This window comes from Serinus canaria, chromosome 9 (assembly GCF_022539315.1).
Source record: "Serinus canaria isolate serCan28SL12 chromosome 9, serCan2020, whole genome shotgun sequence".
NCBI lineage: Eukaryota > Metazoa > Chordata > Aves > Passeriformes > Fringillidae > Serinus > Serinus canaria.
In genome coordinates, this window is record NC_066323.1 from 11887894 (window position 1) to 11900457 (window position 12564).

Below are 12564 nucleotides of genomic sequence, written 5' to 3' on the forward strand. Positions count from 1 at the left end.
ACCTCACTGCTCCTGCCAAGGCTGGTGTCAGACTGGCCAAGCTTCTGTCCCTGCTCACCCGGGACACACCAGTGACTGGGTTTTGTGGAATGACTCAGCAGTTACTTCCCCTGGTTCTCTGGAAATTCAGTGATACAGTATTCACTGAGAAATCAGTACTAAGAGTTTGGTGATCCTCTCAGGCGACTCTTAAAATACTTTTGCATGAAAGTTTTAAAGATGGGTACGAACCAGTGGTTTTCATTCACTCTGGTTACACGTGAAAGACCATGTGAAATACCTCAAATATGGTGACACTAATCTGTCAATTTTTAAAACAAAGAACATAAAAATTACTGAGTCATTTCAGGATCTTTTCATTGCACTGCAATTTTTGTTGTCCAACATCCAACCTAAATCACTGCTGGGGTTCTATTTGTGCCTCAAGGAAATGCCACTGGTGATCAATGGTACTGGCCAATGTATTTTATTGGATTTCCCTAGCTGGTTACCCCTTTTTCAAACTGCTAAACTACCCGTTGCTGTCAGCTTGCAAAATTCCCATCTATATATGTCTTTATTGTTGCCTATTCTTCCCTTTTGAGCAAGATATTTTGTTTTAAAACCAGAAAAGCCTCCTTTGATGCCACTGAAATTGTGCACATTTGAGTCACCTAACAACACACCGATGAAGGACTCCTCCAGGTTCCATTTGGACCACACTGAGGTATTTCCTCAGGCTCACTTTTTCTCATAACCTCTTTTAGCCTTGCAAACTTGCTAGCACTGTCTCCAGCAGAGTCATAGGAATGTGGGGAGATTGGAATGGGTACCCTTCTGTCTGGATGTTGGAAAAACAGAGGTAAAACACATTAGTACAAACAGTTTTCTAGGTCATACAGACCTAGAAACTACTATGATGAGGAGAAGCCAAGGAGATTTTTTTTTATGAAGTACTGACTGGTAAAAAGAGCCTATCATATGACTCAGAGGAAAAATATTATGAAATTATTAGTACTATTAAACAGAAGCTCTTACTCTGTCATTCCCTATTAGTAAAAGAAGTTAAAAGGTTTGCTTTAATATCTACATTTCTATGTTCTTCATCAAAATTCCTTTAGTAATTTTCAATTGAAGATTAATTTCTCATCATGTTTTTCAACCCATTGTATATTCTAATGTAATATCTTTATCCCCATTAGAAGGTTTCCCTTAACACCTAATTGCTTTTCTTTTTCAGTCACTGGCAAATTTGAACTCGTTTATTGCTTCACAAACCTCAAACCATGCAGGCTTTTATTAACTCAGAGATTAATTTTGTGGTTGGCACACTCCCTGCTTTCCAGCTCTCTTGGCATCACTCTGGTTTGTACTGCTGGAAGTGCCTGGCAACCTCAACTCCTGCAGCATTCCTGGCTGCAGCTTCCCTAGGGAAGAGAGGGCTCACAGGCCATCACAAGTTATTTCTAGGCAGAAATCACAGCATTCAGTGCTTTTAAAACATCAGGTGTTTAACCTGGTAGAAAAAATGAAGTAAATTATAAGAGAAATTACAAGAAAAACAACAATTTTTCTCCATTCTGTTCACCTTAGGGGGATTGGTTAGCAGGAGGAAATGAGCCAGAGAAAAGAATCCAGCATTGTCAGTGCTTCTGGAAATGTTATGGCCATTCACAGACAGTGCAATTCCTCCAGACTTTGCTCAGTGGGAGGAGGTAAGCAGCCTGGGGCTTGAGGACAGGAGGAGTGGTAAGCCCTGCAGCCTTTCTTAATGGGCTGCCCATGACAATTTTGATTGCATTGTTACACATATTCCACCTGAAACCTTAACTGGGTACAAGTCCCACTTGGTAATAAAACTTACAAGTCATTTACAGCTTTCTGTGACCAGGACAATTCTTACACATGACATTTCTCAACTGCTCCCTCCCCTCACCTTTTCCCCAGTGTCGAGGGCATTTGCTGTTTTCCGTGTCTGGCTTTGCCCCACCGAGCCCTGCACTCTCTCCCAGGTGAGGCACAAATGAGCTGAACAATGCTTATTAAGGGTACAGCATTTAGTGAGTCTCAGACTGACTAATCACATTTTATGTGCTTTCCCGGTCTGACTGTACCCACTGTTATCTCCCATCTGTAACTGTAAATCCTCCAGGGCAGAGATCAGCACTGTTACCTGTTGTATATTACCCAGCTGAAAGGGGCCAAGGATTTTATGTACTTTGGCAATAAACAGAATAAATACCATTATGCTTTAAGAACATTTGTGAAGTTTTTCTCCTTTGCACATGGTTTCTAAATCAGGCAGGGCAAAAACCTATCTGGAGATCACATTTGTGTGTGAAATCTATCTTGTGCCAAAACTAAGATATCCAAGTAGCAGAGAAAATAAATCAGAACCTACTGTTTATTTATTCAGTCTCTTTAATGTGTATATATTAGCGTGTTCCACCCTGCCTTTTCTGGTAGGGCTGTATAAATATGTGCCTTAGCTCAGAGGAGGTTATGGGACCCACCTCTGCAGTGCACCAGCAGCCAGCTGGCCACATCTGGTCCCAGATGCTGCAGGCACACCTCTGCTAGCCCTGTACCAACAAGCCCAGCCTGAGGACAGCTGTAGGGCCTCCTGTGGGACACCTCTGGCCATGTTTGTTTGATTTTCCTGGCAAGGGTGTTACACAGGGGATAAAATCCCACAGCCCGCTCTCTCTAATCCCCATACATCCTTAGGCAAACAAAAAGAGACGGCTCTGTGCCTTGTCTGTGTGTGTGGACGTGACACTCCTACTACTACCTTTATGTGTTTTCTCTGACCTCCATTGCTTGTAGGCTCTGCCAGCTTAGATTTTCAAGTTCAGTAGGTTGGCAACAGCAGTGGCATCCCTCTGGGCTCTTGGACACAGGCATGGGATCTGCATGGGAACATGACTCTTGAACTGAGTGCCAGAGCTCATGAGCACAGACAGGTACATGGTAACTCATTAAATGAAGGCTAGCAATTATAGTTTCACTCTTCAAAATGATTCACATGCAGTTGAAAGCCACAAGTTTTTAAAAGTTTCCTTTGAAAGCTCTTAAACTACTTTGGCAAGCATGAGTTGTTGAACAATTTATCACTTCTCTGCCAGATGAGCTTGTGAAACCGCTTTAAGAGGAAATGGTACAAAGTGCCCAAGACTGTCACAGATGAAGTTTCTTTTCTCTTGTGCCACTCAATCCATTTTCCACCATTTCCCAGACATCCAGTTCTTCATAGTTTAAAATAGCCTGGCTAGTTATTTCCATTACAACAGCATGTCTTCAACAGCAGTCAGTGGCAAAGGAAAATTCATTGCTCCATTTACTTGAACAAGATCTTAAAAAGTCAGTTTTTACAGTAGATGAAAAAAAAATAATACTGTGCTTTTCTATTCCTCTTGCTAGCCCCATGACTGCCATGGGAAGCAGTGAAGGAGGTCACTCCTGTCTCCAGATTGCTTCTCAGGTCCTCTGAAGACTATTCTCTCCACAGAATTTACTTTCCACTCTCCTCTCCTGGTTCCCTGCTGCCACAGAGCTGTAATAGAATTACTGTGGAGCTACTTGGCACATCCTTTTTGTTGGTACTTGTCCCTTTTCTTTTCCCTTCTATTTTTAAAATAAGGCAGAAGTCTTTCAGTCAGTAGGACTGCCAGCCTTTGCCTAGCTCACATCATACCTAAGGAAGTGGGATCTGAGTGCTGTTATCTGCTTTCACACCTCCACCATAGCATTTCAGAAAGCTGCCGTGCAGCACATGCACAAAAGCTCCCTGAGGGATTGTCTCCACTGAGGACACCAGTTCCTGATGGCTTGCACAGGGTTTGTCCCATCCAGCCTGCAGACTGGGCTGAAATCCTGGGGAACCACATCAGCACTGGTGCTCGTAACAGCAGAGCAAAGGCTGCCACACTGACAGAGGGTTGAGTTTGGTAGCAGTGGTCCCAGTCACAGGGAAAAGTTGCCAAGGGGACCCAGGAGGTACCTGCAATGCTGCTGACTTCACTGGGAAGTATCCCAGTAAATGGGGGCAAGTTCCACCCTGACCAATGGACAGCATAAACCCCATACTAGGTAACCTATTTACAGCTAAATTACCTCAGAACTGCTAAGAAAAATAAAGCAACTAGCTAAACTGAGCTTAAAGACCCCTACATACAAACCTTGAACATGAGACTCTTGAGAAACCATCACTTCTACCCAGCAAAATACAACAGGCAAAGGACAAGAGTCTGTGCTTCTATTATTTAGCTGAAAGTATTTTACTGTGAAATGAATCTGCTGATCACTGCCCACCCAGCACAGAGGACAGATTCAAGCTCTCTGGCAACTCTCCTAGCTGAAGAAGGTGATACCCTCTCCAACTGAAGAATGCACACACACTGCTAATGGATCTCACCATCTAGCAGCTCAATGTTTTGATTTCATATTAGAATTGCTTGAAAATAGGACCTTTAATACCTCTATTGTTATACATTTCTCTCTCAAAGTATGTTTAAAGGCCTTAATCAGACTCATTTCCTTAATTTCAAGCATATCTCTGAAAACTTATTATCCCAGGCTGATGGCATCAAAGAGTGAATTAGGAATAAAGCCAAGTGAATAAAACCAAAGATATTTCCTTTCAGTTACTGTGCAGCCTTCACAGGCTGCAGAGCATTAGAGCTGCTGAAATACCACTGTCACATTCTTCAAGATCTGTGAATTGGTGCCTCGCTCTTACACCCTTGGCAGGAAGAGAGGACACGATCCCTGTTACACTTCGCCCAACAAAGCTGTGCTGTGATGAGCAGCTTAAATGTGTGGCACTGGAAAAATGCCTTTGAACTATTGCTGTTTGGGTTCCCACTTTCTGAGACATATTTATCACAGCAAAGTTACCCTACTAAACAAAAAAAAAAAAACAAACCAAGCCCTGGACTTGATTTGATAGCATATGAAACCCTTGATTCCACCTTCTGTCCTTCAACATCATTTGCAGAGAAGCAGAAGATCTTGCAGCTGTTCTGGGCCAGGCTGGAGCTCCACACAGGCCACTGTCCCAGCCATCTCTGATGGAGCTGAAGGGCTCTGAACTCCAGGTGAGGAGACACCTTGCACACCCTGCTACCAGGTAGCCAAACACAAATCTCTCTGTTACAGCCATGCCTCCAGGGACTGCAACATGGGCAGGAACAGGAGCATTTCACAACCACTTCTCCAGGACTTCATCACAGATCCCAAACCAAGATGCCCCCATCCAGCCAGGTTAAGGAACAACTCATAACCCTTGCTGTACTTTGAAACTGGACACAATTTTAGCATGGTCCAGGGTAGACCAAGCAGTTATTGCTGAAGTGACTTCTGCAACCCTGTTCCCACAGCATCTCCTGGGAAAGTGCCTGGCAGACTGGCAGTCGGCACTGTTACAACAAAGCAGAGGGCTGGGAAGCCTTTCTTCTGCTTTGTGCTCTCCAAAGACTCTGCTTTCAGAGAGGACAGGAACCAAAGCCTGTGTGCAGCTCTTCTCCCTGGCATGGCGCCTCAGAGAATGAAGCAGGTTACGCTGTCTGGTCATTTGACCCACCATCAGTCATCCTCAATAACTTTTTCATCTCTGTTATTTCAGCTAAATGGGCAAAGTCCATGAGTTCATGATGATCTGAGACACTGTGCTTCTGCAGTGCCCTCTGATGCCCCGGTGTCTCCCCACCCGCCCCGCAGACTGGCAGCACTGCTGCCATCAGGACTGGCGTTCCCTGCCCACATGGCCTGGCACCAGCTGGAACAGAGCAGGAGCTAAATGTGCTGATGGACAAAGAACATCTTATGCAAGGGCTGGAGAAGGTCGGCTCACCTTCAGGACACTGGAAAGCAAGGCAGGGGAGCATTCAGTGTGGGAGCCCAGTTTTCCTGCATGGGGGAGGCTGGGTTTGCTGGTGGGCAGTGCCAGGCAGGGTGGGCAGCAGGCAGAGCTGCACGGCCAGGGAGCCCCAGGCTACAGCCAGCCCCGTGCACAAACCAGCTTCATAAAGGTGAGACCATGTTAGAACATCATTTTGCTGTTCTGAAACCACCATTACCTGTGTTTCCCTTGCCCTCTGCTTTCCAAGCCATACTGCTCAGGCTCCCTCCCTCTCTCCAGTCTTTCCTTGGTAAGAGTCAGGCCTGGAGCAGTGCTCTGAAGAAGGTGGGAAGGACAGTCAGCTGCTGACAGGAACCAGGGTTTGCATGCACAGCTGTGGCAGCACCTGACAGACCTTGCAGTGCTGCAGCCTGACAGTGGGCAGTTCTGGGATTCTCCTTCCCCTGCTCTTTCTTGCTAGATGTTTTCCCAATGCGCTCTCTTCAGCTCTGCAGTGTGGCAGCTCCAAAACCACGACTTCGAAGTAGCAGCTAAGGCTGCAAGAGAAGCTGCTGGATCCTTTCCACCCTTCCTTGCCCTCTGGGGTCCTTTCTTCTCTATCCCTGAGGTTTTAGAGTAAGAAAGGTCTAATTAATTTTGCAGCTCGTAATTACTTCTGCAGCTCCACCCTAACAAGCAAGCTCGTCTGCTCCCCCAGGACAGGTCATGCCCTGACAAACATCTGGCTGCTTAATTGCTCCAAACAGCACTTGGTGCTCTGCAGACAGGCCGGGCTGAGAGTGCTGTGGGTGCTCTTGGTGCCTGGGAAACCCAAAGGGAGGATGGTGAGGAAGACCAGTGCACATCCCCTTTGACACACAGCCGTGCAAAGGAACTCACCCGTGTGCACTGCAGCTTCTTGCAGCCTTGCCTAGAAGCAGCATGGCACCTCCCAGGGCACTGTGTCCCTAGAAAGGGCTCATGGGGCCCTTGATGGCTTCATCCAAGACAGCCTGACTCCCAGGAATCTGGCTGGATCCTCCTTCCCTACTCTCCACAGCTACAAAACTGGCAGAGATGATCAACAACAGAGGTGTGTCTCCTCACAGTCCACAGCAGCTGAACTCCAGTCACCTCACAGAGCAGAGGATGCCCAGCAAACACTGAAACCACAAGATCTGCCCAAACCTGACCTGGTGCCAGCCCTGTCCCTGGCCAGGCAGGTGACCTTGGCTGAGCACATCACCCCCGACACACCTCTTGGAGAGGGGGGACTGAGCAGGCAGATGCATCTGCAGCCCCTCAGGAAAAGCCTCCTCTAAAGCTGCACCCGCTCAGAGCATTCCCACCCTGGCCATTGTTTTGGGAATGACTGGAAAATGTCAGCAGGGCACTGGGTGCGGGTGGGGGGGGTCAGGAAAAAGGAAAAAGAGATGATTAGATTTTTTTTTTAAATCAGCCAATAAATTATATTAACTTTTCCATTGACCTTTTGTGGGGTCACATTATCAGACTAGTGAATATGGTTCATGAAGATAGGATTATGCTCAGATTTCAAACTGTGCAGAAAGTGCATCCCAAGCAACATGCCAAAATGGAAACGTCAGCTCTGCCAGATGGGTGTGCTTCTCATTATCCTCCTGAGGAAAGCCAGATCCACCACCTACAAATATTGTATATGTTATTAAAAGGGTCTGGTTCCCAGGGAGGCTGGGAATTGTGCAAGGTCTGCCTTTGCCAATGGTGCCTTTTTCTCCTTTCCCCTTGAGACTGTGGTGGCAAGGGGAAAGGAGTAAAGGACTGACCCGTGGAGAGACTGGCTTGCTACAGACAGCCAAGATCAGTTTCCCCCTGGCTCAGCCAGTTTGCCATGGAGCAGACAGCTGGGAGTGGGCAGCTTTCCTTGGCCAGGGCATGAACACTGGCCTGGCATCCTGGTGCCACCTTTGGGATAGGATAAAGTTCAAAGCATGGGGCCAGGGGAAGAGGGTGTGAGGGTGCAGCTACATGTGCTGGTGCCTGAAAGGGTAGCACTGCTGCCCACGGCTGCCCAGTCTCTGACAGGGCTTAGCAGGTGTTGGCAGACCTGCAGCACTGGGCCACATCATATCAGCTCCCTATTATGAAGCCAGCAGCAACAGCTCCTTCTGCAGCTATAGCATCTTCCAGGAGTGCCCCAGGGAGCAGGGAGTGTGCCAGCCCACAGGGGCAGTACCCCTGCTGCCCCCAGGGCTGTCCTAGTCCTCGGGGCTTAGGGAGTTGCCCGGACCCTTGGACTGCAGCCCCGTTAGACAGAAGCCTCCTCTGGGACCCCACCAGTCCAGCATGGCCAAAATTAGCTTCCCCTGAGTGTGTGCTGGGTAGAAGAGCCACAATTTATCTGAGAAAAGCATTATTGTATTCCTCGAGCCCTATCTTATCAGGGAAAGGAAAACAGGACGTTGACAAATTGCCTCTGCAGCAGCCGGGTGAGCACATGATTTTCGGTAATCGCCCCCCCTGTGGTCGCCAGTGGCCACTATTGTTCCCAGCCCTGGCTGTGCCCTGCGGAGTCTGGGCAGCCATGACCCTCCCAAAAGGAAGAGAGCAGTGGGCCTGGCCACCCTCACCTTGGCTGCACCCAGTACATTGTGTTTGCAGGTGGCCATGCAGCTGAAGTTAGACTGACCCCTTTATCAGGAGCCTTCAAGTGCTGATAAGGTGACATCGACTGCCTGGAGCAGGGACTTGAACTCTTTTGCAAGGGGAGATGGTTATCAGCAGTCTCTGGCAGGGCTGTGCTGGCTCTGGAGCCTCACAGCTGGAAGCAGAGCTGAGCTCTGAGCCTGGGACAGATAGGAAGGGTTTGTTTTGCTTTGCACAATGAGCGCTCAGATCCTGTCCAACAGTGGAGCAGAGCACAGCCGGGCACTTCAAAGGCACTCAGCCTAGTGCTGTCACCACACAGGGGATCCAGGGTGGCCAGTGGCCATCCTGCCCCTGGGACGCTCAGCCTGACCCCAGGGACAGCCTGGCCCCTGAAATGCTGGTTGCAACAAGACACACATTGTTCCCAGTCCCAGGGCAAAGAGGATCATCACCTGGAGAGCTTATGTCATCTCACCAGGAAGTCTAAGAGCCACCCACGAGCCCATCTCTGCCTGCAAAGCATCCATGCAGGGAGGAGAGCAGGGCACTCTGTGACCTCTCTGCTCCTTGTTGCTGCAAGGCCACCTGGGGACCCTCCCCAGCAGAGTCATGAGGACCAAAAGCCTGTTCAATGGGTCCACAAACCACATTCCAGAGCAGGGAGCAGCTGGTGCTTGGCTCACATCTGCTGCAGGCCCACGGCAGGAGAAGATCACAGGGTGACTGATGGCCAGTGGGACAGCCAGCATGGCCCTGCAGTGACATTCCACAAGGGACCCCTGCCTGACCCACTGAGCTCACCTGGAAGGGGGAACAGCACTGGAACCATGATAGATGCTGCAGCCAACCTGACTCCGGTGCAATGCACTGGGAAGCTCCTCATCCCCCTAAGCACAACTGTGCTTGCTGCTGGGGTGATCTCCATCAGAGCCGCTGGTGCCAGTGGTATCTCCCCAAATATCCCAGCAGAAGCAGCCAGTGAGGGCTACTGGGAGCAGGCAGAAGCTACAGCAAACCATGTTGCACGGCTGTACAACACCTATCTGGTGTTTTGGTGCTCCGTGCCCTTTCTTGCTCTGCTGCTGGCTCCTGCTTCCCAGGGCTGGATGAAGGGAGAGAGTGATAGCTGCTGCAAGTGTCACAGCCACCCCAGCAAAGCTGCTGCTGACTCCTGCATGTCTGCCTATGCCAACTGCTCAGCTCTCTGCTGAATCTAGGTGAACTGAATACAAGATCTGAAAGGGCTGAGGCCACTGATCTCCACTTGTTGCACCTCAGGGCAGAGGACAAGTGCAGCTACTGGAAAACTGCAAACCACAGGAGTGTGTGAGGTGCTCCAGTCCCTCCTACACAGCTCCTGCCTTCACCAGATCCCTGAAATGTCCCTTCCCTCAGCCTGACCAAACAGCAGTGTGCACCTTCATGGCTCCCACCCTGGGACCCCCACAAGAAGGGAGCAGGCACTGTTTGCAGGGCACAGCACCCATCCCACTGCTTTGTGAAGTGTCAGTGATGGAACACCAAGGCAGCCCTTGGGACATGCCTCTGGGGCCAGCACAGAGCAGGTCAGCACAGGGTGACCTCCTGCAGCCACCCTGCCGCTCCCAGTGCCACAGCCTGGGGCCTTCCTGAGCCAAAGAGCCAGCCCTGGCCTGCCTCCCTGAACTCCTCACATCATTCATCCCAGTCTTGCTGCCCAAAATAGCCTACAATGATTTCCGCAGTTAATCTGGGCCTGCAGGCTGTAATCTGAATTTGGCTCTAGCCAACTTCATTTCAGACTTCACTGTCCCCTTACTCAGTGACACAGCAGAGGCACTCCTCTCCTTTTCTCTGCTGCCCCAAGGGTACCCACCCCATCACCTCCCCTCTTTGGGACAGGACACTGCTGCAGGGGCTCACCTCTATCCCTACTGGGATGGCACCTGTTCCCCTTGCACCTCTTCTCATGGCCTATTTAGCTCTGGGGAGTGCCCATGCTGTACACACATCAGATTATCATCCAGCCCTTTCCCAACCAGCTCCCACTCAGCACTGCTCCCATGACAGCCTCCTCTTTGGCAGCACCTAATCCTGCTCCCAGTCCTGCCCACACGGACACCACTCTGTCCCTGTCCCCCCACTCTGAAAAATAACCTATAACATATAGAACATGTCACTCTGTCCCTCAGCCACTCAGCAATGCTTTCAACATCTGCCACCGGCTTTGGGATGCTCATACACCCAATAGAAATGTATCACTAGTAAATGTTGTGGCCTCATTTTTCTCAGCTCTTCCAAAGTGTTTAAAGTTAAGATTTAAAGCAAGACACCAAGCTGTGTGATGCAACTTACACCCTTGAAGGATGGCATCCCACCTGCAGGACTGCACCCAGCCATGGGGTCCCCAGCATAAGAAGGACATAGAGCAGTGGGAGCAGGGCCACAGGAGGCCATAAAGATTATCAGAGTGCTGGAGCACCTCTCCTGTGAGGAAAGGCTGAGAAAGTTGTGGCTGTTCAGCCTGGAGAGGCGAAGGCTTGGGGCTGACCTTAGACTTGCCTTTCAGTACTTGAAAGGGACCTACCAGAAAGATGAGAACAAACATTTTAGTAAGGCCTGTTGTGATATGACAAGGGGTAATGGATTTAAGGTGAAGGAGGATTAATTTAGACTAGGTATAAGACAGAAATTCTTTACAATGAGGGGAAACACTGGAACAGGTTGCCCAGAGAGGTGATTGTTGCCTTATCCTAAGAAACATTCAATGCAGGATTAGATGGAGCTATGAACAACCTGATCTAATTGAAGATGCTCATTGCAGGGTGATGGACTAGGTGGTCATTGAAGGTCCCCTTCAACCTAAACTATTCTATGATTTCCCTTGCAGGAGTGTAAATGAAGGACACAGATGTTCCTGTGGGATGGAGCAGGAGCAGGCCAGGCCAAGGCCGCTGGTGCAGGGCTCACTGTGAAGCACTGGGAACACCATGTGCCCGCTGCACAGCCCGTGACAGCCAGAGCCGGCGGCCGGGAGATCCCGGCTCACACGGACATCCTCCTGAGCTTCAGAAAGCAGCCGAGGTGCCCACCCCAGCGTCTGCAGCCGGGACTTTTGTTTCACTTGAGGTTATCTTATCGCCATAGGAAAGGCAATACAGCAGAAGAATTTCCTTTCCTTTATGTTTCCAGCCTTTCCATTGTCTGGCGTCTGTATTTCGGAGCCTTGCCACTCACCAATGTGCTCAGGCCTCTGGAAATATGAATGCAGGCCCTTCTTATCAACAGGAGCTCTACAAATGCTCTTTTTGTTGCTGCAGGCAAACCAGGCAGGGTCTGGTGGCCCCAGGCTCCATCCCCATCCCATTCATGAGTGCATTTTCCACTGTCCAAGGCAGGTGCCAGCTCAGTAGTTCTTTCAGAGGGATGGCACTGCCAGGCAGCAGACCTTGATGAGAATTGACCAAGGCGTTGAAACACCACAATCTTCCATTTCTTTCTTCCTTATATGCAGACCATGAATGATGGGTCAGCCCCCCACAGAGAGCACTGAAAACATACTCAACCTGCTGGATGGGTTTCCATCTCACTGGTCCATGGTTTGTGGTGCTAAAGTTAGCAGCCAGGGATCACCAGGAAATGTGGTGGCCACCAGCAAGGAGCCACAGGCTGTCCCTTTCTCCTGCCTTGCTGAGTGCATCAGCTGGCTTCAGTTCCACTGGGCATGGCTTGTAAGCCTAAATGCAGGGGGAAACAGCAGCACAATCACAAGAGGAGCCTGATGGGTTTGAATCCAGTTGTGAGACTGCACCTCTTCCAAAGCCCCAGATCCAGAGAAGGAAGCCATCAGTGGTGAGAAAGGGGGACCCCTATGCCATATCTCAGCAGAACAAGCGTGAAAGATTCTGGGAACTGTCCCTGGTCCACCAGGCAGTGCTTCAGGCACAACACGGCATGGCAACCTGTGGTGGCACCCCAGAGCTTCTCACCTTCCTCCAGAGAGCCCCAAAGAAGTACTTTCTGCTGCTTATTGCTTGTTTGGCTGAGGTGCTTGGCTGGATATCCTGGAAGGGCTGCAGCTTGTCTGAAGGTGCCTGGGCACAGCACAGAGCAAGGCTGAGCAGCAGGGCTGGGCTGGC